We start from the raw sequence: 27,100 nt of genomic DNA, 5'->3' as shown, positions 1-27,100 counted from the left end.
TTAGGGGTTAGACATATAAACACAATGAAATTCACTTCTAAAAATTTATAATTTTACTGCTTTCCTTGATTCTAGAATTTGAGGTGGAGGTAGTCGATATGTAGTTTTGGTTGAGCCAGAAATTTTCTTTTTGATAGTGGGGTAGAACTATTAATATGAATAGCAGTAATTTTAGTTTTTGGCAGAAAAGTTATTGTGAGACCTGAGTTGGCAGTCTTCAAGCTTTTATTTTATTATTCCATATTTCTTTTGAGTCATTTAAGAGGTTGAAAGAAAGTCAAAATGTTCCAGAAATATTTTCCACTTTCTTTTGGTTACAAAATAGGCCCCCCTTTCTACCAAAGGTTAGTACATATCCCCCCATAGTATATTAAAGTGGTTAAAGGAAAGATAAGTGAAAAAGCCATTAAGCTTATTCTATTTTTAAAATTTCCCCCTTTTTCCTGTTTTATTCCCCAAAGCCATGCAAAAATGCTGCTTAGATCATGTGAACAGAGGATATAAAATGGCCCTTCCCCAGATTATGGTGATCCTGAACAGCATGTTAGCAAAGAAGGTATTTATGGCTGACAGAGTAAAGGGAAAATTTATATTTGAAAATAATAGATTATTCATGCAGGGACCATAATAATAATAGCTCTATCCGCCTTCAGCACAGAGAGATATAAGACCATGCACGGGGTTGTGATCAAAATAAACAGTTGAATCAATGTGCATGACCAAGCAGGCTATTCTTGCTGGTATCCTGCACCCGCTTGTAGAAGCCATGTTTTGACTCTTCACCAATGGAAAATGGAGTTGCTACAAGCAAAATGAGCTGCCAAAGGTACATGCACAGAAGTGCATCTACCCTCGTTCCAAGCCAGGCCAGTCTTGCTCCAACTTTGCAAGCCTGCTCAAAGAGTGCCAGGAGCACCTGGTGACCTCTCATTACATGGCAAAATCCAAAAGAATCACAGATAGAACATCACTGCTTTTTGTTTGTGAAGAAAGTTGTTAACTGAAGCGGAGGGACACTCAAAAGTCTCAGTGAAAAATCGCTTTTCCTGTCGACCAGGATTGCTACATTCACAATTCCACAATACTCTTCTCCATCTCTCCCTTGAAACCTCTTTTAGAAATTGCATTTTTGCTATATTTGCAAAGGCTATTTAGTGCTTTCATTTTCCAAGACTTCTTTTGTACATATACAATTTTCTAGTCTAAATCCATGAAAAGCCAAAATGAGTAAATATATTTTTAACTTAATATAGTTTTACTACCTTCTCATAAATACTAATTATCATGGACTCAAACCAAATACCAATAAAATGTTTCTAAGAATATGCATCTTAATTTATGAATCAATAGCTTGTTTATAATCAACATATTGAGTCTAAGTCAGTACAGATGAAATGCTTGGCAATCTTTCGATGCAGTAAGTTAACCATTTTTTCCCTGTATTTCTATTACTTTGTTTGCTCAGCAACCCTTTTCTGTATGGACTCTACAAAGTGGATCCCTCGTGCATGTTCACAAATTCTTAATTTAATGGGGTCCACATGACCATTCTCTGGGTGAAAGCCATCACAGAATGCCTCCTTCAAGTGTTAATCTCGAGGGTGGAACAGTCAAGCTCTGGAATCAGGAGCGGCTTTGTAGTCACATTAGAGACTTGGTTTGCAGCCTTTGAACAAGTTACTTATATCCATGGGAAGCAGTTTCCTCAGTTATAAAACAGGAAGAATAATCCTGGGAATAACACACTAATGTGAGTAAAGCTCTTAAAGATCCTCTCATGAGAGGTGCAGTAAAAGGACAAAGTAACATTTTTGGTAACTTGTCAACACTCAAACAATACGCTTAGGTATTAAGCAAAAGTGAATATAAATGTAAGTAGAATCAGTGCTTGCAGTATAATCACACAATCCCACCCAGTGTGCTCACCCAGAACTATAATTTGATTATGCATTTCAAGAAGATAAACTATTTAACATGGACATATCTATTCTAATATCGGAATTACAGACTTGCTTGTGATGGGGAAGGTAACAATTTCCTTCTATCTGTCTTATCAGTTCAGTTCTGATTTGTGTGATTAGATGAGTTTGTTTTTTCTACCCATGTGGATGTTTCTAAGATTGAGAAAAGGCTTTTCTAAGTTAAGGGAATGGCTGTGGTTGGGATCTGACTTTGTCTTCCAATTACCTACTTCGTGTTCAGTCAGTTTTAAATGTTTGTGGTTCCTTTCAAAGGATAGGGATCAATTGGCTAGCAGATGTGCTAATTTGATTTTTTTTTTAAATATTTGCTAGCTTTGTTTCTCTTTTGGAATCCTCAGAATTGATCAAATTGAGGGTGAAAATGCTGCCTTTTGATCCTGACCTATGGAACAGATTTATGCTTTAATCAAATGACATCATTATTTCATATCACAATCATCGTGACTTTCCATGTAAACATAATAAATTCACAATTCTACAGTTATTATCCATCTTTTCCATTCCACTAAATTTAAAATCTTAGGCTATATTCTTTTAAAAATGAATCTCCCCTCAACCAGATCAGTGAATTTTGGTTATGATTTTTGATAATTTAAGATTCAAATGTTTATTATTTTTGAGGATTGTCAATAGACCTTTAAATTTCTTAATTTTTAACAAAGAACAAAGACCTCATGAGACAGTGAAATTTACAGAGAATTTTATAATCTCTAACATTCCAATGTTTGAATAATCTCACTTGGTTTTGGTATATAAATACACACACGCTATATATAGACATACTTTCCAAGTAAGAACTATAGCATTCCTATTTATTCCTATCAAAAATAAAAGTAAAATATTCTGGAGCAAGTCCAATATTTTTTAGAGTACACTAGACCAGAAATATTTTCCTTCTGAGTTTATTCCCCACTCTCTTACGCTAACAGATTCTCATTAAATTATGACAAATAATTTTCATATTCTTATGAAATACTGTATTTTAATATAATATTTTCATTTAGTTTAATATAATTTATTTTAGTTAATATAATATTTTAATATGATACTTAAACATAAAAATAAATCATAGCCTCTAAGAGAGCCCTAACTGTCTGACAACAATTTGTAAACATACTTTTGGTTTGGGATAGGAACTACATAGAACATAAGAAAGTGGATGGCTCAGAGGTGTCACAGTCATGAGAAACAGCTGAATCTCCATTTTCAAGGTGGCTTCTCTCTTTCCTCTGCTCTTCTGCCTCATTTGCTATCTCTAAAGAAACATTTCAAGAAAGTATCCAGAAAAGGGAAGAGGGGGAGTTTCCCATCAGCACAGCGATCTATGACTTCCCAGACATTCCAACAACTCCCATTTCCACCATAGAGAATGAACCTCTAAGCAACGCGAAGGCATGTTAGAGGAAATTCCCGAGTTGATCAAAGGAATTGCTCAAGAGTCTCTTTCTACTCAATTCAGATACCTCAAAGAAGAGCCCTTGTGTGTGCTGGAGTAGATTCAGCACAGCCTGACCTAAAGTCCTCACTGATCAGTGGATCAGTGTTACGATCTCATCAATTCCTTGCTTTTCTTATAGGACATGTGACTACGTCTCTCTTTGTCTACATATTATACTCACACCTCCCAGCTTACTAACATTCTTGTCCTCCAACATTCAAATTCACTGACTACTGTCATTTGCCCTGCGCAAGAATTCTTGAATTCTGCAGTTTAAACAAAAGTTAGCGAATCATGGCAGCAGAACTCTTTCTTCTAATGGGATTCTAAAATTCTAAAATGAAGGTTTCAGCACAAAGCCCTTCTGGTTGGAGGACTGGGGGGACCAGACCTTTATCCCTTGCGTTCCTCCTTTCCTGACCTCTTCTTTAGAAGCTCCTGCAGGGATTTCACAGGGAATGAAAAGCCTCCAAATCATACAGCAAGAGGAAACCTCTGTGTGAATTTTCATTTCCCTAAATACTTAACTCCTTAGCTCTGGCTAACTACAAATGTCAACAAAATGCACCTGCTGCCACCCCCAAAATCTTGTAAGGAATCTTGACTTCTTTTCCTTTTGAATATTGGGTTAATTTTAGAATGAAATCACAAGATTTATGGGTTGTAGGTCTATATAAATCACCACTAACCAAGGGTCAGTTACATTTTTAGTTTTCTTGAGTCCACAGATCCGACCCTGTAGAAGGAGCAAGAATTAAACTTCATGTTTGTGATTCTCTCACATTCCCACAAGTGAACACTTTCGTCTCTGGTCTTTATCTGATGTTTCCTATTTAGATGATAAGCCTCAGGAGGGCAGGGATTTTATCTATGTTAGTCATCTCCATACAACAGCAAAGGACTGTCCTAAACAATAAACAGCACTTGGTAACCGTTATTTGATAGGGTCAGTAAGAGAGAACTTTATTTGAAATATGTACCTCATACCATGAATATTGTGTATCTGTTTATGCCTGTGGAAAGGATATAATGACAAGTTTCTGCTTTCCTAATGACAGAGAAATTATCTGTATAATTTCACTGTATCCAGCCACAACAAACATGCATTGAGTAGTGGACAATGGAAGTAAAAATGATGGAGACTGGCAGCCACCATCCCTGTCCTTGAGGAACCTGAAGTTGGGGCAGGGAGGACAGGCATTGTGCAATGGTGTGGAGGGGGTTGAGGGGGGAGAGAGACAGACAGACAGACAGACAGACACATAGTACTTAATAACATAGAGAGTGAGAAAAACATCCATTGAATGGTCACTGAAAATCTGCGGCCAAGGAAGGGACATTGTCCTATGGACATCTTGAGCTGGGAGCTCTGACCTAAGCAAGAAGTGGGTGGGGGCGGTGATTCTCTCATAATCTGAGAATGGAAAGATGAGTAGCAGTTAAGAAAGCAAAGCAAGGAGGGAAAAGCATGCATAGTCAAGGGAACAGCCTGTACAAAATCTTTGTGGTAGGAGTAAGCTTGGCAATTACCAGGGCCTGAGAGAAGGCCAGGGAGGAATAATTTCTTTACATGAGGTAAAGTGAAAATGCTTCTGAAGGCAAAGGAGGTCAAGCAAATGCTGAAGCCACTTCTTCTTCTGTTATTTGACCATATGCAACCTGATTCTTTTCCCTCACAGAGCTTCTCCCCTGCACGGACAGCACAGCTAAGCCCCTTGTCTGAGAGTGGGAGGTCCTGTTGATTGACAAGCAGTCACTGGTGAGTCACAGTCAGTCATTCCTGACAAATCCAGGTTATTATTAAATGTAGTGGAGCAGTGAATTCAATGGTTAGAAACGGAACGGAGAGAGCCTGAGAAACACAGTGAGGCAGCCTTAGAGGAAAGCCACCTCTGTGGAACAGGAAGTCTTTTCTCTTTTCAGAGCATCATCCATCATGCTGGGGGAAACGGCAGGAACGTAACCTACTACTTCTTAATAGGCTTCTGCACAGAGAGTGGCTTTGAAGCAGCAGCTGCCCACAGTAAATTTCACTGACCCTTAGAGCCTTTCCCCAAGTTTTCCAACTGTTTTGTCTCCTGAGCTGCAGCTCAGTGTTGGGTCCAAGTTACAGCACCTGACAAAACTAAGGAGGCTCCGCTGAATGAGAATGGATAGCGTTCAGTGATGTTGTCCTTTCTGTGCTACCCCAGCAGTGAGACATGATGCCATTCCATCTGGCCATAAAGTGTATTCTTTCCCAGGGAGAAGAAGCCCAGCAAGGGATTTTATTTTAGGGTCTGGTATTTTACTGTACATATATCAAAGAAAATATAGTGAAATATATCCTGATCCCAAGATAATGCAACCACAGGGTCAAGTCTTCTCAGTAAAGCAGGATTAATAAATCTAATAAGAACAAAGGCCTTTAGAGTTCATTCAGCCTTGACTTTTTTAAATTACGAAGTTGCAGAGATGTAAAAATCAAAGGATGGCATCAGAAAAAGTATAAAAATTAAGAAAGTATATTGGAAAATTTAGCTTTTTCCTCTTCTGAATAATCTCATAACAATCACAATTAAATTTTGGGAAACATGACTTATGTACAAAGCAGAAACTAATTAATTAAATAAATAAATATGTGGTCTTTCATGCCCAAGGTTGGTGTTCCAGGGTCCTGCTCTAGAGCTTGCGGGCTAAGCTGCTTTTCCAGGCACGGGAATAGGTTTGTTTAGCTTTTGCTATCTTGTCTCACAATCTGGTTTCCCCTGTGGGCTATGCAAGACCTTTGTGAAATGAGGGGCTGGACCACAGTGAATCTACTGGACACTTGGGGGCCTGAAATCACACTCTAGTTTTTATTGCCACCAACCAAGCTCAGTATTAGAGTCCAAATAAGCCCTAGACACTCACTTCTGTACTTCATATCTTCTATCCCAAGCAGGCGACAGAGGCAGATGCAAGCAGGACCGTTTTGGTGGTACAGGTTTTGAGCCTTGCTCTCACAGGGGAAATACTTCTCAGGTGCTTTAGTGCCCAGCAGGGGAAGAGCAGAAAGAGGGAAGAGGCTCCAGATCCCATTGTCTCTGCACACCTTGAGCAAAGATCCAAATGAATTCCTATAAAGTTGTCACAATTGAGCATTTACTTAACGATGCCCCCTCTAGATTCTTCTCACTCTCCTTAGTCATGAAAATGTCAGAAGGAAAAAAAAAAGTATAACAATAATCTTTTTATTATGAAGAGTAATTCTTAAAATATAGCTAACTATCAGTTGGGTTTGTGACCACCATCACAATAACGATTATCACAGCAACTGTCAGTTGAGCAAAGATCGTAGGCCAGGCACTTTTCATACCATCTCTCCTTAAGGCCAGGAGCCCTATGTTGTTTGAAGTGGTATGCCCAGAGTAGGTGCTCAAGAAACACTTGCTGATGGAATCGTCAATGAATGCATGAGCTTAAGAGCATAATTCACCAACATGCATGAAAGTTACTGAGTCAGAGTCATGACATGGCATGTATATACCTTTAGGCCAACATCAAAGAAAAGGAAATACTCAATTAATTTTCTATTTTAATTACTGGTATAATAAAACCAACTAATTATGAACTAATATGAACCTATAACTGCAGGGAATTAAGCCAATAATTATCAGTAATGACTAACAAGTAGCATTACTAATTAGCATTTTGTCTCTATAGGCTGAGTCAAAAGTAAAATAACAAACCAGTTTAGGGAGAAGAAAGAACCAGATGTACACAGATCCAAAGTACAAACACTAGGTTCTAGAGATTCAAGACTGATCCCACTCCATGCCTCCATAGATTGAGCCATGTGAAATTGCTGTTTTTGTTAAAATGCTCAAACATCATCAGTTTCATATAGTTTAACCTAATATTTTCATGCAGGTATCGTTGTGCTGAACTAAAAGTAAAGGTAACAAATTACTACAGATTAGTCATATGACTAATCTCTTACTCTTCAAAGAGCTCTTAAAAGAAGTTATGTTAAAATGTCCAGCTTACTTTACATTTATACAGTCTATATTTATACATTCATTTGTATATTCAACATTTACACATTGAATATATTCAATCAGTCCCTGCCTGTGGGGATTCAAAGACTTTTTGGCAGAGGAGATAAATATATAAGCAAATAAAGCTCTTCAAGATTTTTAAAGTTCAGGTAAATATGTAGGCTCACCAGGAAAGGCAAACTGAAATGAACTTTCTGAGTTCCTTTCTGAGCATTTCCTCATTAATCCAAATGTGATAATAACAGGCTTTTGAAGGATTCTTTCCCACTTTCTTGTGCAAAGTATAAGAACTGGTTGGGAAGGGGAGGTCCTGAGTCTTGGAGGGTTGCAAAAGTAAAGAAACACTAGGTGTGAGTATTATGTTAAAAAAAAGTAACAAATAAGTGAAGATATTGGAGATTAATATTTAATTATATACATATTATATATGTAAATATATATATTTTATATATATATATTTTTTCAACATACACATATTTATCAAGTACCAAGCATGTATTAGGCTTTATGCTGGGCACCATGAAGAATACAGGAATATTTAAGGCAATGGTTGTCACCTTCATGGATCTTAAATTCTAGCCAAAAAGAAAGCAAGCAATACAATAAGCTATAACAGGAGATAGAGGTTGATGGACTAAGAAAGAGGAACAAGTCAAGTCAGATGGCCAGCAGGCTTTGGAAGCAATATGGCAGAACCAAGGATGGCTTCCTGGAGCAGGTCTTGAAGAATGACCAGTGTCCTTGCAGGTAGTGATTGCGGAGGGAGGTAGTAGGCAGCAGAGAGGCACTGAAGGATTTGGGGCAGAAATAAACAACTATTAGAGCCACATTTTAGGAAGAAAAATCTGGTGGCTGGGTGTATCTTGGATTGGCAGCGGCAGGAGGCAGGGAAGCTGAGGGTGGGACATGTGTGGGGTGGTGGTAATGGCAGGGGGATGAGTTGTAAGTCGGGAACAATGGAGGAGGATAAAAGTGGTGAGGGGTTGAATGAATTCAGTGACATAAGTGTGGAACTGAGCACATCAGTGAGAGAAACACACCGGAAGCTGACTTACAGGATGTGGTGACCAGTTGAATGTGGAACAAGAAGAGGAAGCATAAGGGGGAGAAAACACCAAATCTGCTGACTAGGATAACTGAGTGGTTCCATTACCAAACACGGGGACATGATGAGTTTATAGCATTGGAGGGATACCAATGTAACTGATGTTCAGTAGCAGATGAGGAAGGCAGATTCGAGTTCAGGAGAGAGGCAGGGCCAATTCTGGAGTTAACCTCGAGTGGAAAACTGACCAATTTACTGATTCAGGAAAGACTACATAACTAGTAAGAGGAACGGTTTTTATCGTGAGAATTAAACTGAAAGTACAATAAGTTATAACACGTTAATATTAATCAGTTAAATTGATCCAATTGGATTGCAAAATAGTTGTAAAGATTGAAGGAAACAAAGTAAATGGAGAAATGAACTGAAAGCTCTCATGGGAAAGGGGAAAGGAAACAGCACAAGAGAATTCATTTAAAGGATAAAGATCAGGCCTAACTGGGGCAGGAGAAGGAAGTGTGGCAAATCGAATTTTCAAATCAAAATTTTCAAGGACAAAGTCAAATGTGGTATTAAATTAAGAAAGAAGTTAGCTAAGAATGGGTAAACCTCTTTCGGGGACAGCCTTATTCCTAAGGCTACACATGAGGGGAAAAAAAGAGCAACATTTGAATAAGATTTGACAAATTCCAAACGAGTTGAGTGCAAGTGAAATAAAAGAACACTAGGATGGGCTCACCAGAAATATTTGTTTGAAAGATAGAAGGAGATTTGTTTTTCCAGTGTTACGTAAACTAATCACCAGTATTTAAAGTTTACTGACTCTTGGTAATCCCAACTTCTAGAATGACTTAGACGTGCTCCTACATTGTTTCCACACAAAGTTGGTGACTGCCTTTTCTTGTTAGAATTATGACTCATACTTTCTCTTAAATATCCCCTCTACTCCTCCCTTTTTATTTGCTAATATAATTCTGAAAGAGTGGCATGTACCAAGACCTTCATTTTGACAACTCTTCTACATTTGAGAACTTGTCTTAAAAAACAGTAGGCGCACATATTATTTCTTTTTTCTAATCACTTCAGGCAGCTGCCAAATATTCTAAAAGTTTATATTTCCTAAGCCTCCAAATACTTTGCTATGAAAAATTACATACCCTAAAAACTGGGCCATTTTGAAGTCTGATTTGCAAGAATATAACAGACATTAGTAGCTGCATAAAACTTAAATTGAATGGAGCTACCATAGCCGGGCCACCTGATACACAAGAAGCAATCAACGTGTGTACATGCCTGCCATTTTTAAAAGAAATATGTATTTATTTATTTATTTTGGCTGTGCCTGGTCTTAGTTGCGGCACATGGGCTTCTTAGTTGCAGCATGCAGACTCTTAGTTGCAGCATGCATGTGGGATCTAGTTCCCCGACCAGGGTTCAAACCTCTGCATTAGGAGCACAGAGTCTTACCCACTGGACCACCAGGGAAGTCCCACGCCTGCCATTTTGAATCATCACAGGCTGTGCAGATCAGAAGGGCTGGAACTCTGAGGAGAGAGTAGCAAACTGAGAATACATGGAAAGGCATGGACTCTCTCTGCAGCATGTTTCAATGTATTTCAATCTCTCTGTGAGGGTTTAACTGTATGGCTGTAGTTTTTTTCTTTTGCTAAAAACCAAAGGCAAAGATTAGAATAAATCTTTAAATGTGATAATTACTATATTATGTTAAAGTCATAAGTATGAACCTGGGGATTCTTGAACCAGAAAGCTATAATATTTATATCAAGTAACACCAAAAACATTTCAAGAACTGTATCTGAGTATAGTTCTCTAGGGATATAAAAAAATTAATGCAGAGCTGGAATACATAAAACAAGAAATCAAGTGGTATACTAAAAGGCAATCAAACTTGGACCTACAGTGAGAAAGAAGAAATAATAATAGTGCCCAACATTTCAGCAGGGAAATGATCAAGCTGTGTCTTCTGACTCCTTGACCTACTAATGATGGAATGATGATGAGGAATAAGATGATGATGACTGCCACTTTGAAAGCACTCCCTAGGCACACGTTATCTCATTTAATCCTCACAACAATTCTATAAGGAAAATAATTATCTCCATTTAACAGATGAGGAAATTGAAGCTTCCTAGAACTCTTGTCAGGATATATAAGACTAGGAAGAAGAAGTAAAGACATACATAAAGGTCTTGACTGATGACATCAAAGAAGAAACACCCCTACCAAAGAAAGTTGCTAGAGAATGAAGAAGCACAACAGATGACTAAAGGTTATATTACAATGAAATATCCATTGAAAATCCAATATAACTAGGAAAAAATGTAAGATTTTTTTTCTTCCAACACACTAACACTCCAACTAGAAAACAAAGTTGAAGAAACTTCTTTGTATATTTGCAACGTTTGTAAAGATAACAGTTGTTCAATGGGTAATAGACTTAAAGGAACATTAAAGCTTTGCAAATCCAACTGTTAAAAAGGTAATTTTAAGATGGTCTTGTGAACTACTATATGACCCAGCAATCCCGCTACTGGGCATATACTCTGAGAAAACCATAATTCAAAAAGATACATGTACCACAATGTTCACTGCAGCACTATTTACAATACCCAGGAAACGGAAGCAACCTAAGTGTCCATCGACAGATGAATGGATAAAGATGTGGCACATATATACAATGAAATATTACTCAGCCATAAAAAGGAACGAAACTGAGTTATTTGTAGTGAGGTGGATGGACCTAGAGTCTGTCATACAGAGGGAAGTAAAACCGGTACTGATGAACCTAGTGGCAGGGCAGGAATAAAGATGCAGACGTAGAGAATGGACTTGAGGACACAGCGGGGGAAGGGGAAGCTGGGACGAAGTAAGAGAGTGGCATGGACATATATACACTACCAAATGTGAAATAGATAGCTAGTGGGAAGCAGCCACATAGCACAGGGAGATCAGCTCTGTGCTTTGTGACCACCTAGAGGGGTGGGATAGGGAGGGTGGGAGGGAGACGCAAGAGGGAGGGGATATATGTATACATATAGCTGATTCACTTTGTTATACAGCAGAAACTAACACGCCATTGTAAAACAATTATACCCCAATAAAGATGTAAAAAAAAAAAAAAAAGATGGTCTTGTTTGGCTTAACAAGCACCTAGAAAAGGCTTGGTGGTTCAGCTATTTCCCAGATAACCTTGTTTAGTCCATGGCACATACATATCCGGTGTCCAAATCCTGAGGTGACCCAGACTGACAGTTCTGTCTCCTCTTTGGCAACAGGAGTAGAACCCCAACGGGTGACAAATGGGAAGAAACCTGGGAACTATGACTGATATCAGTGAGGTGATCAGGCAACAATCACAGAAAGAAGAGTCAAAGTTCAAGACACCCTGCAGAAGTAGAGTCCCAGGAAGAAACAAACTAAAAATGAGAGTTGCAGAGAAAACATCTGTAAGCAGTGCTACTGTTGGGGGAAGCAGACCCTCAGGCAGTCCCTTACCAGGCAGCGTCAATGTAAACCAACACCTTAGCCATGGGAATTTTTGCTCCAGATCAAAAGGACAGCAGCAATGCCATCTGCTGTTTGCTTAGAAAAATGGTAAGAGCAGATGTTTCCATGTGCTGACCTGCCATCCCTTGACTAAGAGGCCACTTGAAAAATAATCATGAAATAGCACAGGAGAACATCTGCACAGTGTTCAGCAGACCACCAATCATGCAGCATAGGAGAGAAGGAACGTGCAAGGAGCCCATGAAATGATTGTAGGCAGGTCCCCAACAAGTGGTGTGGGCCCCCTTGTGTAAATGTCACACGAGAACATATAAACGTTGAGATCAGTATTGGGCAAGGAGTGGTTGGAATGTCCCCCAGGGACCTGAGAAACTTCAGTGGGCAAACCCTAACCTATTTCGAGTATCTTCCCAAGGCTCAAACTACACAGTTACCTCTCAGACTTCTCTCTGTTGTTGCCTATAATATCATTTGATTTTGTTTAGCCCACATTTTAGGCATCACTGAAATTAAATGACTAGCGGTTCCTTAAGAACAAGCCATGGTCTGTAGATGAAAAAAACTCAAATGCGAAGTTCCTGTGAAAAGGGGGGTCAGGATATGGTGAGAGGATTTGCATCTCACCTCTCCTGCTATCCCAAGCTCCAGAAGGACCTCACCCTCCGGCTGAGGCTGATTCAAACCAGGGTTCTTGGAAATTGCCGAGTCACTCACCAGGCAACAGGTGGGACAGCAGAGGGTCAGCTTCAGAAGGAACCAAGTTTCAATTAGGATTTGCACCTCAGGTGTGCTCTCCTTGCTTTGTTGCCACACCTGCTACCTATGCGAGTTAATCTTCTTTTTTTGAGAGCCTTGTGTGAAAAGCACTAGTCATCTCTTCCAGCCTCCCTGCTGGCTGCAAGGAAGGCCTTGGGCCCCATTTCCCACCAGCTAATCATCACCACAGCCTCTCAAATCTTTTTCTCAGCCAGATCACATGTACTCCGGAGTAAATGTTATTCAGAATTTTTCAAAATCATTGTTTTCCCTTTGTGCACATGGAGGACAAAATGTTCACATGACCTGTATTTCCTCTTAAACATGTTACACTTCTCTATTTAGGACTTTGCTTTCAAGGCACTAATTTTTTTCTACCTTCATTTAATTATTTGTTCCATCCTCTTTCCTTAGTTTATTTTTCTGACCGAGTAAAATCAATTGCCTAATCTGTCCTCAACAGTTTAGATTTGGGGTTTGTAATTTGGGGAGGAGGAGATTTAGCTCATTTTTAAATGAACACTTTCTCGCTTTTTCTTGATATAAATAAGGCATTTTGATTGATCAGAGAGGGAGGACTGTCTTATTTTCTTTGCTTTGCAGACCCACTGGCACATAGTAAATGGTGAGTGTTTTAATAAATAAAAAATTCTCCCAAATTCTTGAGAAAACAGAATGTTTGTTGATACTTCTCTCTTACAGCGAGACGGCCTTTGGAGGAAAATGTTACCACACAATTTTCTATATGTTCTAATGCAAGTGGGATCTTTTAATAAAGTTTGTTTTCTTAGATACTATCAATTATGTAGTATAATCTATGGCAGTATTATTTATACCACACATCATTCCCAAAGAGGGAAAGAAGATATTACTTAAAAGATAAAAGATATTACTTAATTTTCAAAACTGAAACAGGTTTTGTCTCCTTCAAAGTTGTGGTCTTGTTAAGGCAAATGCATATCAGGAACATTCTCTTTGCACAAGACACTTTAGGAATTCGTTTGGAAATGTCCTCAGAGATTTTCTCTCCTTCTCCTTTTTTAGTTTGCATATTCCCCTCAGTGGTCATGAAGTTTTCTTTTCGGAATTAATTTGAATTTTGTAAATATCCAAATTTGGAGGCAACCATCGCAATAACATGATCAAGCTGGATACCATTTGGTTAAAATCAAGGTATGATTGTAAAGTACTATATGAGTGATTAGTTGTTTTTTTCCGCAATTCAACCGAGCTCTAAGACAAAAACTTTTGAGCAGTGGCAGAACTGCAGCAACAATTCTAAGATGACAATTTTGATGGATAATACTTATCTACGTATAAATAACTGTATATACATGTATATGAATAAATACATGTATCTGTATTTATGCACAACCTAAAAGTTGAGAATTATGTTTTATTCGGCAGACAAAACTGAGGACTTAAGCCTGGAAGACAGCTTCTCAGATGGCTCTGAGGGGCTGCTCTGAAGAGGTAAGGGGGAAGCCAGGATATATAGGGGCTTTGCAACAAAAGTCAGGTAGTCAGAACATCAAAAGATTACTATTAATTTAAGAAAACCAGACATCTCAAGTTCATGAATTTAGTGCTTTTCTCTGTATGGGAAGATGCAATAGTCTGGGCTCATCGAAATCATTCCTTTGATATGCACCTTAACTATCTAGGACCAGTATCCTGCATTTCTTCATACTGAATCCCCTCAGGGTACACAATTGGGGGTGGCTACAGTGGCTGATGGCTTGACGGCCACAGCATCCTTTGTTTACTGATATGGCAGGAGGCTTTTTTCATCCACATAAATAAATAAATAAGTAAATTCTATTTCATGGTGATAACTCATGCCTCAAAGTAGAGTACAAAATCTAATGTAATATAAAAGTATAAAATACCCACATACTTTCAGTATGCTCTAGAATACTACAATTATTTGGCTTGGAAGATTGAGTTTTGCGTATTGTACATCATTTTCTATTTAGACTTAGTTATTCTCAACTAGATTGGAAGTGAATGTCCTTTCCGCAGAGAGTTAGATGATGTCAGTGCCTAAGCCATTCATCAACGTTGCTAGGATCATTGCTTTGTTAGCTAACTGACTGATCACTGCTATTAAGCACCTATTTTTAGTCTTTAAAAGACAGTTTCCCATAAGAGGACAATATGCTGTATCCGGTTAGAAACCATGATGCTGGTACTTTCAAACCCAAGTATTTGCCAAGTACCTGGTCCTTTGAGGTATTCGAACTAAGTAGAATATGGAGTCTTTTACCTTAGAGCTTATATTACTATTTTGGAAAACAAGTCAGCCAAAAATTTCAGTGAAAATTAATATAGAAGATTGTGAGGTAATCTAAACAACCAGCTGAGGTAGTATGTTTTAAAACTTGCTTATGCTGTCTAAAAATAATCTTTTCATTGGTTAAATAAATAACAGATCATAGAGAAAAGGCCAAGCTCTCAAAATCTAATTGAAAAGTTTTTGTGTGTAAATTAGATACAGTGCTAACATCTTCATTTTTGACTCTCTGTACAGAGAGAGGAGAATCTTGTGTAGGGCAAAGGATCTGCAGACCCATAATCCAGCAAGCTCTAAGGCCACAGAGATTCAAATAGAGAACAAAAATTCCTAACCTGTTGTCTGGAAGCTCTTTCTCCATTAAACAATGAGATTTCCTTTTCAAAAATAGCCCCTATAAAATCCTGGAGAGCAGAGACAGTGTATCCTCTGATTATATTCCCCCCAGACCTAGTCCAATGCTTTAACTCAACAGCGTTATCTACAGGGCAACCTTAAGGTCACTGACATTTTTTTCTGGCTTGCAGGATGAGACCATCACAGAAGAAGGGGCTGTTCCTTACCTTTTATTTATTTCCTAAAGTCTAGGCTGGGTATATACGGTGACAACTACTTAAAAAAAAAAACAACCACTGTTTGCTTCACTTGATACCCAATAGGCTTGTTTATTAATTGAATTCACTCTTTGCACTTTTACTTAAGTGAATGATTGTTTTGGTGTCATGCAAACAATACTCTGAGTTTTCTATTGGCCATCCCTTATAATTTTATGTCTTTTGGTGTAATATAGTCAAATATTCTGGGAAGCGCTTGTAAAACATGGAGAATGTCTGTTACTGTCAACATTATGTGATCCTAGTGCTTATAGGCAGCACTTATAAGTGCTTATAACTTATAAGTTCAGCACCAACTGAATGTAGAACTGATTTTGGAATCTTCTAAACTCATTTTTAAAGAATGTATGTCATATAGGAAGATCTTTTAAAATACACCATTACAGGGACTTCCTCGGTGGTCCAGTGTTTGAGACTCCATGCTTCCAGTGCAGGGGGCACATGTTTGATCCCTGGTTGGGAACTAAGATGCCACATGCCACACAACATGGCCAAAAAAAAAAGAAAAAAGAAAGAAAAGAGAAAAGAAAATGTACCACCACAGAAAGTGTGACTCATTTAAGAATTTAAATTGTTCATTGTGTATTATTCATAGTATCATTCTTAGTGTGAACACTCATTAATGAATAACCTTGTAGTGTCCCAAAATAGTAAAATATTATTCAAAAATCAAAACACAGTAACCTTGTTTTCATTCTTTTGGGCTTGCACACATGAAACAAAGAGCAAAAATTAAATAAATAAATAAATAAAATAAGCACGGAGGGAAAAAAACTAACCACACATACAAAAAAAAAGCACAGGAATACATGAATAATAGCATTCTTAACCATCAAAGATTCTAGTATATTTTTTAGGAGATTGATATTTTTAATTGGCTAATGTAGATATACTTTACTAAATAACATCCCCCTTATTTAAGGAAATATACTCATTTCCTTTTCTGAGCCTACATTAAAGACACTAATTTCTTTTGAATTTTCTTCAAAATAGGCCAAGTAGGCCATTTTGGGGTGCCTACTATATACCAGGCATTGGCATAGGTGCTAATATATAGCAGTAAACAAAACAGACAAATAACCCTATCCTCATAGGTTTATATTACCTCTGCCTTTCTTACCCCATGTATTTAAGGGTAATACATTCCAAGTAACCTCAGAATAGTGAGTGGCAAAATTAATTGGATTCTGTAGAATGTATTGTCTCTTCTTCATTTGCCCCATCAAGGCTATTTAAGGGACAATGTTGTAAACAAAGAACTGCAATTACTCTGGTATCATGTGAAACTGCTTATGATATTGTTTGAAAGAGACTAACGGAAGAGTATGAAATAATGTACCCCAAAAAGGAGGGTATTGTAACATTTTAGAATTTCCTTTCCTTTCTGGGTTCTCATTGGGGCTACCCAGACATTTTAACACCTACACCGACAAGTGATGAATATGGAGTTAACACATGGATGAATGTCCTTATATACTTAAAGAAGCCATGCTTGCCTGTACCCAATTGCAACTTGTCCAGTGGAAATGATCCCATTTACTTCCTCTACATTTAATAGTCAGCATTCTATTATAAAAAAGGAACTTTCTCTTATCTCCATGTATTTATTCATTCATTTATTTATATCAGTGAAGACTCTGGCTTCCTATTCTATTCAATGTGATAGAATTCATTAGTGTCATTATTTTAATGCTCAAATTGTCCCAGATTTGGCCAGTGAGAGCCCCTTCAAACTGTTTTATATGTCCTTTTCACATCCCCATCATTCTTTGAGTATGTCCTTACTTTCTGATATAAGACATTCTAATCTTATCTTATACTATCCCTGCCCCAGCCCTGAAATCCACCATTTCTCCAAAGAACCCTCTCCTTTTAGTGGAGAGTGGTGCTTAGAAACCAAGATTTAGGTATTAGGTGTGCTCTTTAATACTGAGATCTCTCAGACACTCTCAAATGGACAGAGCAACAAAATACATGCATGCACACACATACCTATATACACACATTTTTTAGATTTGTATTTATTTCTATGTCTATCAACATATATTGAAATTCATGAGTTCACACCAATACTTGCAATTCCAATTCAATATCACAAGGTTTTACTCTGTATTCTCCCTTTTCATATTAGTAACATCCATCTTCAAAAGTAAGAAATTTTATTCCCATTATTCTCAATCCATCCACTTGTGTGCTCATTCCCTCTTATGTAGCCAATGTCCTGACCCTGCTGGGGCTCCACCCCCACTTATCTGCTTGGTTGATCCTTATAATCTCATAGCTAACTGGACTTAGTCTGTGGGAATCCTAAAGGTCTACAGTGAGGTTGCTTTCCTACAAAGAGGATTTGGGTTTGCTTCTATCAGGAGGCTAAGGCACAATCAGTGTGAGATCATGTAAACTCCCCTACAGAGAATCCTAGCGAATTCAGAAGTTTTGGGTTAGCAATCTCATATTACAGCAAGCCTCAAAGTCTCCTTATCCCACCATTTACTGCTCTCCTTTCCAATTTCAGTTCTCTGAGTGTTTGGGGGAAGAATTTTTTTGGAGGGTAGGGTACTCTTTGTTGTTTTGTTTTGTTATTTTTTGTTTTGTTATTGTGTTATTTGTTTGTGTATTCTTTGTTTCTATTTTTTGTTTTTGCCCTTAAAGACTTCCACTGGCTTCTTGCAATCCCAGGAATGCTGTGAAAGTTAGCCTTCTAATTTATCCAGATTCAGTTGTACTAAGCAGTGGAGCCCTTCAGAGTTTCTAACCAGCCATAATTTGTCTTTATGTGTCTATATGCTTATCTGGATTGATCTTTCCTATGTCACAAAACTTGGTGCCCTTGAAACACCATGGGAATCTCTGCTACAGCCTGATTACTGTTTCAAGGCAGAAAAAAAAGTGAGACTAGAGAAATTATTGGGTAACACTTCTATTTTGTTCTTATCAGAAAATAGAGATTCTTTATAACAAGGTTGTGATAAGATAAAGTCTTTTTTAAATATTAAAGGTCATTAACGTTACTTTGAGCCATTCTCCTAATTTGACACAAGGAGAAAATGTAGCCCAAATAGAGAGGAAGGATTTCTACCAAAATAAATGGCATTTTGGTGAGTTTGCTTAGATTTATTTGGAACTCAGGTCTCTGGTCTACTATCCTTAATTTATTTCTGTCCAATCTTTTTTTAACCAAACTCTATGATTATTTTTATAAGTATATTCTAATGTGTTTCCCAGTTATTAAAATAATGCATGATCATTTTAGAAAATAATTAAATGCATAAAAAGTATTTAAAAATAAACCTTATTTATAATCCTACTACCTGGAGATAACTACTGTTAACATTTTGGGGTTTTAATGCTTACATCCTTTGTTTTCATAGCTGAGATCATACCATATAGTTTTGCATCTTTTTTTCACATAATATCATTAAAATTTCCTCACCTCATTAAAATCTCTTCATAAGCATTATTTTTGATGCTACATAATATTTCATCATATGGATGTACTTAAGTATAGTGAACTATTCACCTTCACTAAATATTTAGATTGTCCACTTTTTTCCTATTATACATAATGTTCTAAAGAACATTATTTTTATTCAATATTAGTTCACACCAATAATTATTCCCTAAAAACAGATTCCTAGAAGCAGACGTTCTAGGTCAAAGGATGTGAATGTAATTAAGATTCCTGATATATACTGCAAATTACTTTCCAAAAAGATAGTAACAATTTGTGCTACAAATTATGGGTTTATGAAAGCTGGTCTTGCCATGTCCTTACCATGGTTCTTCCATATGGGCTGGACCATTCTCAAGTATTCCTTTTCATTATTCTTCTAAAGTTCCAAGTTAAAGGACTCTTGAATTATGGACTGGAGCCTGAGGGATACCATGGATATCCCTCCAATTAGACATACCTGTGTAAGAATGATCATAGGAACACCTGTAAAGCCCTGTTTATGCAGAATGGACTTCTTCCCTTCTTAGCAGCAACATGGCCTTGTGGGAAGATCACAGCCTCTGGAGTTAGACATACCTGTCCCAGTCCTACCACCTATTACCTGTGTAATCTTGAGTAAGAGAGGTAAGACCTCACTGAGACTTATTTTCCTTATCTGTAGAATGAACTGCCGATGCCTATCTGATTACGAGGATTAAATGTAAAATTGCCTGATACTTCTTTATCCCCTAATTATGCCTCCCCATCAGATTTGAATATCTACCCTTAAGACAATTTCATGAGCTAGATAAAACAGAACATGCTTCTTACACAGGTCACAGTTAGTATACACACATCAGTTAGTATATACACCATTCTACCATATACATGACAGGTGAGTTCATATATTGGATGCTTATATTTTGTAATGTGGCAGCATGAAAGCATGGGACTTTCAAAGGACTGGCCTAGGGGAAAGGGCATCTAGGATATAGAAGCCAAAATGAAAAGGATGCATAAGATATTTCATCATGTTTCAATTGATCAGATCGGGTTGCTCTATCTAGGAACACAGAAGGACCTGGCAAGGAGTTAACTATTTATTGCAATCTCACCCCTAGTTGTACATCTACTTTTTTGATGCTTTTAAAAGCTTCACCCAGTCGTACCAAATTGGAACTTCTGTGAGATGGGGCCCAGGTATCTGTATTTTTTAAAGCTCCCTAGCTGATTCTGATTCACTGCCAAATTTGAGGTTTAATGAATAATGTGGTTCATAGATTCTGGAATGAAAGAACTGGAAATGGTCACCTAAACCTTTAATTAAACACCTTTTATTTATAGATTAGGAAATAAAGCCTACAGAGGTTCAATTACTTGCTAAATATCACATAGTTTGGTAATAACAGGATGAAAACCTAGAATTCTAGCACACTGCCAGAATGTCTTAAAGAAACTTATTAGATAGAAGACAAACATCTCATAAACTGCAAAAATCAATCTTTTGAAAGCAATTACTGCCATTTGGCAAGGGGTCATTACTGCCCTCATTTTTAAATTATCATATTTCATATTGTATGTATTGTGCAGGATGAAGAAATTAGATCTCAGTTCTCACCTGGATGAAGAGCCCAAAAATGCTTGCTTTGCCATTTGCTCTCCCCCGGGGAAGTGAGCAACTGTTGCTGCAATGCAGAATCTTTGTTAGTTCTCCTCAGTACATTAAGTTCTCTTAACTCTTGGTTTTCAAAAACTGTTTAAAAGTGCAATGGTTGAGGTGTAGATGTTGTCAGAAAGGTTCTCCATGGGCTGCCATTCCCAAAACTCTTTTAAATTTCTAAAATGTAATTATTATTATTGCCATGAACATTTGTGAAGACCCCCTCTCTTAACATATACTGTTTCTTCTTTAGATATTGGGGAAGGGGTGAATGTTGAATGTTGCTTAGGTCAGCAATAGCAGAGGTATGATGATCTTAAAGACCTTCGGTGGTAAAAGGCCTTAAACAAACCAGTTTTTAACAGTTTAATTTTCACTCTGGACAGCCTGCTAATGAACTTTTAATCACATCTTTTATGAAGTCTTAACTACAGCTTTGTTTTAACTTTAAACAGTTTCCAGAACAAAATATCTAACCATACAAAAATGCCTTGCTAATTTTTATTCATCTGGGGCCATGTTGGGAAGAGCTGTGTCCTAAAATATCGCTTAAAGGCCCTGAGTTCACAGCTGACACGTTCTTAACATTTATAGTGATTCTAGAGACCCTTGGTATCTAGTGCTACAGTTCCTTCTCTCAGTGTTTTTCTTGGATTGGATTTACAGCCAACTGGTTGTAATTGACCCCCTACTGGGACAAGTTAGGATATGAGCATATGACTCTCCTTTAAAAAAAAAAAGACCAAGAGAGAGTGACCAAGAAAAAAAAATCACCGTTGATATTTATCTTAAACTTCCTTCTCATTTCCAGCTTCTCTGGCAGCAAGTCAAGCTGCTGTCATAAAATAGAACTCTCAGTGAAAGGGGTTCTTAAAGGACACAGTACTGAACACAGAACCACATAGGAGAAAGTATAATAGAAAAGACAAGCAGTTTCTGTCTGTTAGGGCACACACAGCCTCTGAGTCTTACCACAGAAGTGGGATCTGCTACCTGAGATTCCAGGCTGGCACTTCCCCACAGGAAAATTGTTCATAAACAGTCTAAGGACACTGAAAATCTCTATCAGCTCTTCAAGAGAAGCAAAGGCCTATCAACCTACACAAGCTGTCCCCAGCTCCAACTGCACTGTTCCCAGCTCTCTGCATGGAACTGCCCCAAGCCCCCTGCATGAAGCTGCCCCCAGCTCCCTCCATGGGACTGATCCCAGCTCCCTCCATGGGACTGATCCCAGGTCCCTCCATGGGACTGCCCCCAGCTCCCTCCATGGAACTGCCCCCAGCTCCCTCCATGGGACTGATCCCAGCTCCCTCCATGGAGCTGCCCCCAGCTCCCTCCATGGGACTGATCCCAGCTCCCTCCATGGAACTGCCCCCATCTCCCTCCATGGAACTGCCCCCATCTCCCTCCATGGAACTGCCCCCAGCTCCCTCCATGGAACTGATCTCAGCTCCCTCCATGGGACTGATCCCAGCTCCCTCCATGGGACTGATCCCAGCTCCCTCCATGGAACTGCCCCCAGCTCCCTCCATGGAACTGCCCCCATCTCCCTCCATGGAACTGCCCTCAGCTCCCTCCATGGAATTGCCCCCAGCTCCCTCCATGGAACTGATCCCAGCTCTCTCCATGGAACTAATCTGTGGATCCTCTTCCACTTACTCATTTAGTAGGCCACCTTCCCAAAGAAAGAAAAACAAATTAAGGTCTTACACACTAAATGAGAGCCAGAAATTTTTTTTCTGTTTAACCTATCACAGTTGGTTTTGAGGAAAGAGAAAAAAAGAAATAGAAAGAATTCTGTATGTGGTGCATGATATACTTACAAATTCATCCCCCAAAGAAATCTTCCCTACCATGGCCAGTATACAAACTGCAAAGTACAGATTTGCAAGAATCTAATTCTAAGACTCTAAAATCAGCCATGTCCCAGGCAGTAGGATTGGAGTTCCTATCCCCATGTGCTGGGAAACAAATCAGTGCAAATTACTCTATTCAACAGCATACAGTTTTCCCTTCAAATGGACTCTTAAAAAGTTGACTCCATCTGAAGCCTGTTTTATGTAAAAGTCCTAATAATGTAAATAGTCAAATGGAGCATTTTTAGTCATTAGCACTGAAAGAACATCACACACCCTCCAGCTTTACCTGGGTATGAGCAAGGAGGGCTGCTTTCTGTACAGAGCAGTTGATCACAGTGGGAGATGGGTCATCTGTCAGACAGCTGAATAACACTGACCAGAAGTGGAAGGACTGTTAATGGGGACCACTTGACGCAATGCTTCAGCTCATCTTGGTCTGTCTCCTCAGCTTCACACCAGTCTTACACTCTGCCAGACTGAAGCAGGCAAGAGGTGGCCGTGACACAAGGCATTAAAACTTATGAACTTGGCTGCTGGTTTAGAGAAGGGTACGTGGAAGCAACCCCTTGGCAACACTGACTTCAAAAAGCGTTTAAGCACTATGCTCCATTATGAGAATTTTCACCCTCTAGTAATAAGAAGAGCCAAGAATTTTTGAGTACTTAATTGTGCCAAGGCCTTACCAGCATGACCTCATTAATTCCTCACAACACCCTAGGAGGGAGGTAATACTATTATTCCCGTTTTACAGAGGAAGAAACTAAGGTTTGAAAACGTTAAGTAACATGCCCAGGCTCCCCCAGCCAGTAGGCCCAAATTTAAAACTGGGCCTACCTGATTCCAAAGTCCGTGTTCCTCACCACCACACAGTACAAGGAAATTAATGATCTCTTCAAGCTGTTGTCTCCTAACCTGGGCTCTTCCCTCATAGAGCAGAAACACTGAGGGAGAAGGATGCCCACTCAGGAGAGACAGAAAGGATCAACTGCTTTGGGGGTTGTTTCAGGGAACATCAGTACCTAGGATGTTAAGGCATCAGCATACCTTAAGTGGGACCTATGCTTGACTTGATAAGATCCTTAAGATCTGGGGAACATATCACATTTCTATAGAGGTAGCATAGTAGTTGGGTGTTCTATCAGTGGCTTCTCCATTTCTCATTTAGCAAGAGCTCAAGTGATTCTCTTTTTCACATAAAGCAATATGAAAACAACACTGATGATTTATTAAGTCTCTGTATGTGTGAGGCCTTAGGCTGGGGGCCATGAAATGACATCAGTAATTACATGATCCCCACAAAATTAACCACGTGTGGGTGGAACCATTTGCCCTTCCCATGGATAAAACCCCTATGTTGATGGGCTGGAGAGGTCATATCACTACCTCAATTCCCAGGATATTAAGAATAGCTCTGTTCCTTGGTCACTTACTCTGAGAAAGGAGACTTTTTACATTTGGTTCAAGTCCTGAGTCAGCAACCGGCTACATAAGCTCAAGGTATGCTAAGGAGAAACAATTAACCATGCAAACAAGCCCCAAACGGCTTTTCTGATTATTTGCTAGCATGCAGGTGGCTTGGAGAAGAGGACTGCAATTCTAGAATGTTAGTTTTTGTGGTATGAGAAAATCATAACTTTTTTTTCCAGGAACTTGTTTTGCCACAGATTTAAGGCAGTAATTTGTTACAGGCAAGACATTTCTAGGGGCTGCGTTATCGAAGCTAGAATCATCAAGAAATTCTATCAGAAGACACAATGTTTAAGTATAGGTCTAATTACCACAATCATTTCTTTTTTGTTTCCTTTGCAGAGATCCACTTAATCCCATCTCTTAGTGTGGGCACAAGCTGACAGTTGCATGACAAGGAATGTTTCCCTTTGTAAAAAACCCACTTCCTTTCTATGTAGTTTTAGCCTAATTGAAATGTTTCCTATTAAGCTCAATCAAGGCAGCAATTATCTAATTACTCACTTATGCTTTTCCAGCCAAAAATTTGCCTATGCTGGTATATCAGAATGAGGGAGAACATACTTATTATTGCTTTTACATTTTCTTGTTTGGCTTTAGACAACAATCAGAATCATTTACTTCTAGCTCACCAGAATATATCTAATTAATACTGCTATTTTCTATAAAATTGTATCACTGAAAGCTACAGCCCAGTGCCAAATGTGGCCCTGGCTATGAAATGTGCTTTAAAAGACTTGTGGTTACGCTACATGAATGGTGTCATTGGAGAAGGGTAATAAGGAAAGAGGCTAGTGAAAACAAATTACAAACATATATTCAAAGCCACGAGTTTTATGGCTTTACAAAATAAAAGTGAATCACTTAGATTCAATTGAGAAAATAATTTTTATAGCATCACTTTAAAGAAACATGTATCCTGCATGTCTGGATTTTCTCTTGATACAAATCCCTTAGGTCTCAAGATGATCACAACCAGTCAACAACACAGGTGGTCCACACTTTTTAGGTATAAATTAGAGATATATATCATTAAAACCAGAATTAATTTTAGAGTTAGTGACCCTCTGAGGTCATTCCTGATTAACTCCATTTTGATTGAGGTTATATCAAAGCACAATGGACAAACTGGGTATGAGAGATTGATATTTTCATTTCCAGACAATAAATTTTATCATTTTCATCATAAATATTAACTAATATGGGGCTAATACAGCTCTCTTCATGGAAAAAAATCCCTAGAAAACTTGTGTACCTTGGGGTGAATTTGTAAGGAAGGAATGGAACACTTCATCAATCCCCCAAATGTGGCCACTTGACAATCTTTCACCTAAGTTTACTGTAAATCCAGAAAATGACTACGTTCCATGAGAATAACAACAACAAAATAAGTCTACAAGGAAAGCGTTCCATTTACTGGAAGGAGATGAGAGTTTTTACATTGCACTGGGTAAAGAGAAGAGCTTCTTTTCACTTACACATAATGATGAATGAGCTATACACAATATTAGTAACCTCAGAGATAACAAGCTCTGTAAAAGGAGGCAATTAACTTTCTAATAACTGATTTCTCTCAGGTATAACCTGAGTGATGACTGATTAATAAATTAAACCTGAGTGGTCAGACAATGGGGGTGGGGGAGATGTTGTTGTCCAAACCACGGTATGTTACCTGCTTCTCAGGTTGGAAAGAAGTCTAGAAAACGAAAATGCATAATATCTTAAAGGTGGTCCCAAAGATTCTTACATCCTGTTCTGTTTACTTCCTTCAGGAGAGGAGGGAAGCACAAAAGGTACAGAACAGGGGAGGAATCAATTTCTTTGGAGAAGAGGGAAAATAAAGTAATCAGATATTTCCCTTTCACTAATCCTTATTTAGGAACTTGGAACTTTGTGAAGTATTCAATAAAATGGCTGGAAAATGGATTTTGTTCCTTCATGTGAATGTTCTCTGAAGAGGACAAGTTTCCACATTCTGTCTGCAGTTGATTCAATCTCACTGTTCTCTGTCCAAGCAGCTTTACACACTCTACACAGGGGTGTAAATCCATTTTACAACAGGCAGAATGTGAGTCTGGGGTATAAGGTGAACCTAGCATCATCTGAGAACAAACACAAAGACCAGCACTATCGCCCATCTGTCTAGATCTGCCTGCAGCTGACCCTGAGCAGTACCAGGTCAGTGAAGGCAGGTACACTGAACCTACAGCACCTCTTCCATAAACAGGCCCATGGACCTCCTGCTTAGTGCCCAGTGATAAACAAAAGGAAACAAGCCATTAAACGAAGTGGTCCTTGTGTTCAACATTATTTAGCTCTTGAAAATTTCAAGTTGAGTCACCATTGCCTTTATTTCCCCTCTTACTTTGTACCAGTTCTCATATTTCTATCCTTCCTCCACTGCAAATAATTCAATAGAACTAATTATGTCTTTAAAAATAGTTAAATAAGCAAATGACTGAAGTTCTCTTTCCGTTTTTCCTGATGCTGGGTCAAATGGCTACTCAAGTTTGTCTGAAATGATACCCTCGAAGGTCTGTCCTGAGTCTTCTATTGGGATTTTTTTTTTTTTGATGTCTCATTATACTTCCCAAAGTGTGTTGAAGTGGTGCTGTTTTATTCAACTTAAAGTCATACTGGCTAGCAAATCTTAAGATCATAGAAATTTAACACCAACTTTTACTAAAAATTAAATATCCCACAATTTCTTAGTTGTAATTGTGGATTATGAATATGTTAATTCTAAGTTTTCCATTTGTCAATTATTTTTTTATTTGTGCAATTTAAATATCTAATTGTTTTGTTAGTTATTTTGCTTTTAAGGCCTATAATGTTAAGCTTTTCAGGTTTTTATAATACTAAAGGCTTTGGCAAAGAGAATATGAACAAAATCATTATTTGCCCACTATTTTTCTAAAAATGCAAATTAATCATTGGTGCCTTTAAGATTTTGACTATAGGTCATGGGTTGCTGCTGATAAATGAAATTATAATGCTTTTCATCAG

General features: G+C 38.2%; 1 protein-coding gene across 2 annotated transcripts in view; it reads right to left on the bottom strand.

The window, feature by feature from the left end:
- SLC25A21 (solute carrier family 25 member 21) overlaps window positions 1-27,100 on the bottom strand; it is a 534,640-nt gene that overhangs the window by 321,351 nt on the left and 186,189 nt on the right. Inside the window, exon 3 of one of the 2 annotated variants that reach the window (XM_060143361.1) lies at window positions 9,952-10,028. The exons of the other annotated variant lie outside the window; for it this stretch is intronic. The gene's annotated coding sequence lies outside the window, so the exon portion shown is untranslated. The remainder of the gene's footprint in view (window positions 1-9,951; window positions 10,029-27,100) is intronic. 2 annotated transcript variants of the gene reach the window in all.

Source organism: Lagenorhynchus albirostris, chromosome 1 (genome assembly GCF_949774975.1).
Source record: "Lagenorhynchus albirostris chromosome 1, mLagAlb1.1, whole genome shotgun sequence".
Classification (NCBI taxonomy): Eukaryota; Metazoa; Chordata; class Mammalia; order Artiodactyla; family Delphinidae; genus Lagenorhynchus; species Lagenorhynchus albirostris.
This window is presented reverse-complemented; position numbering and strand designations above follow the sequence as displayed.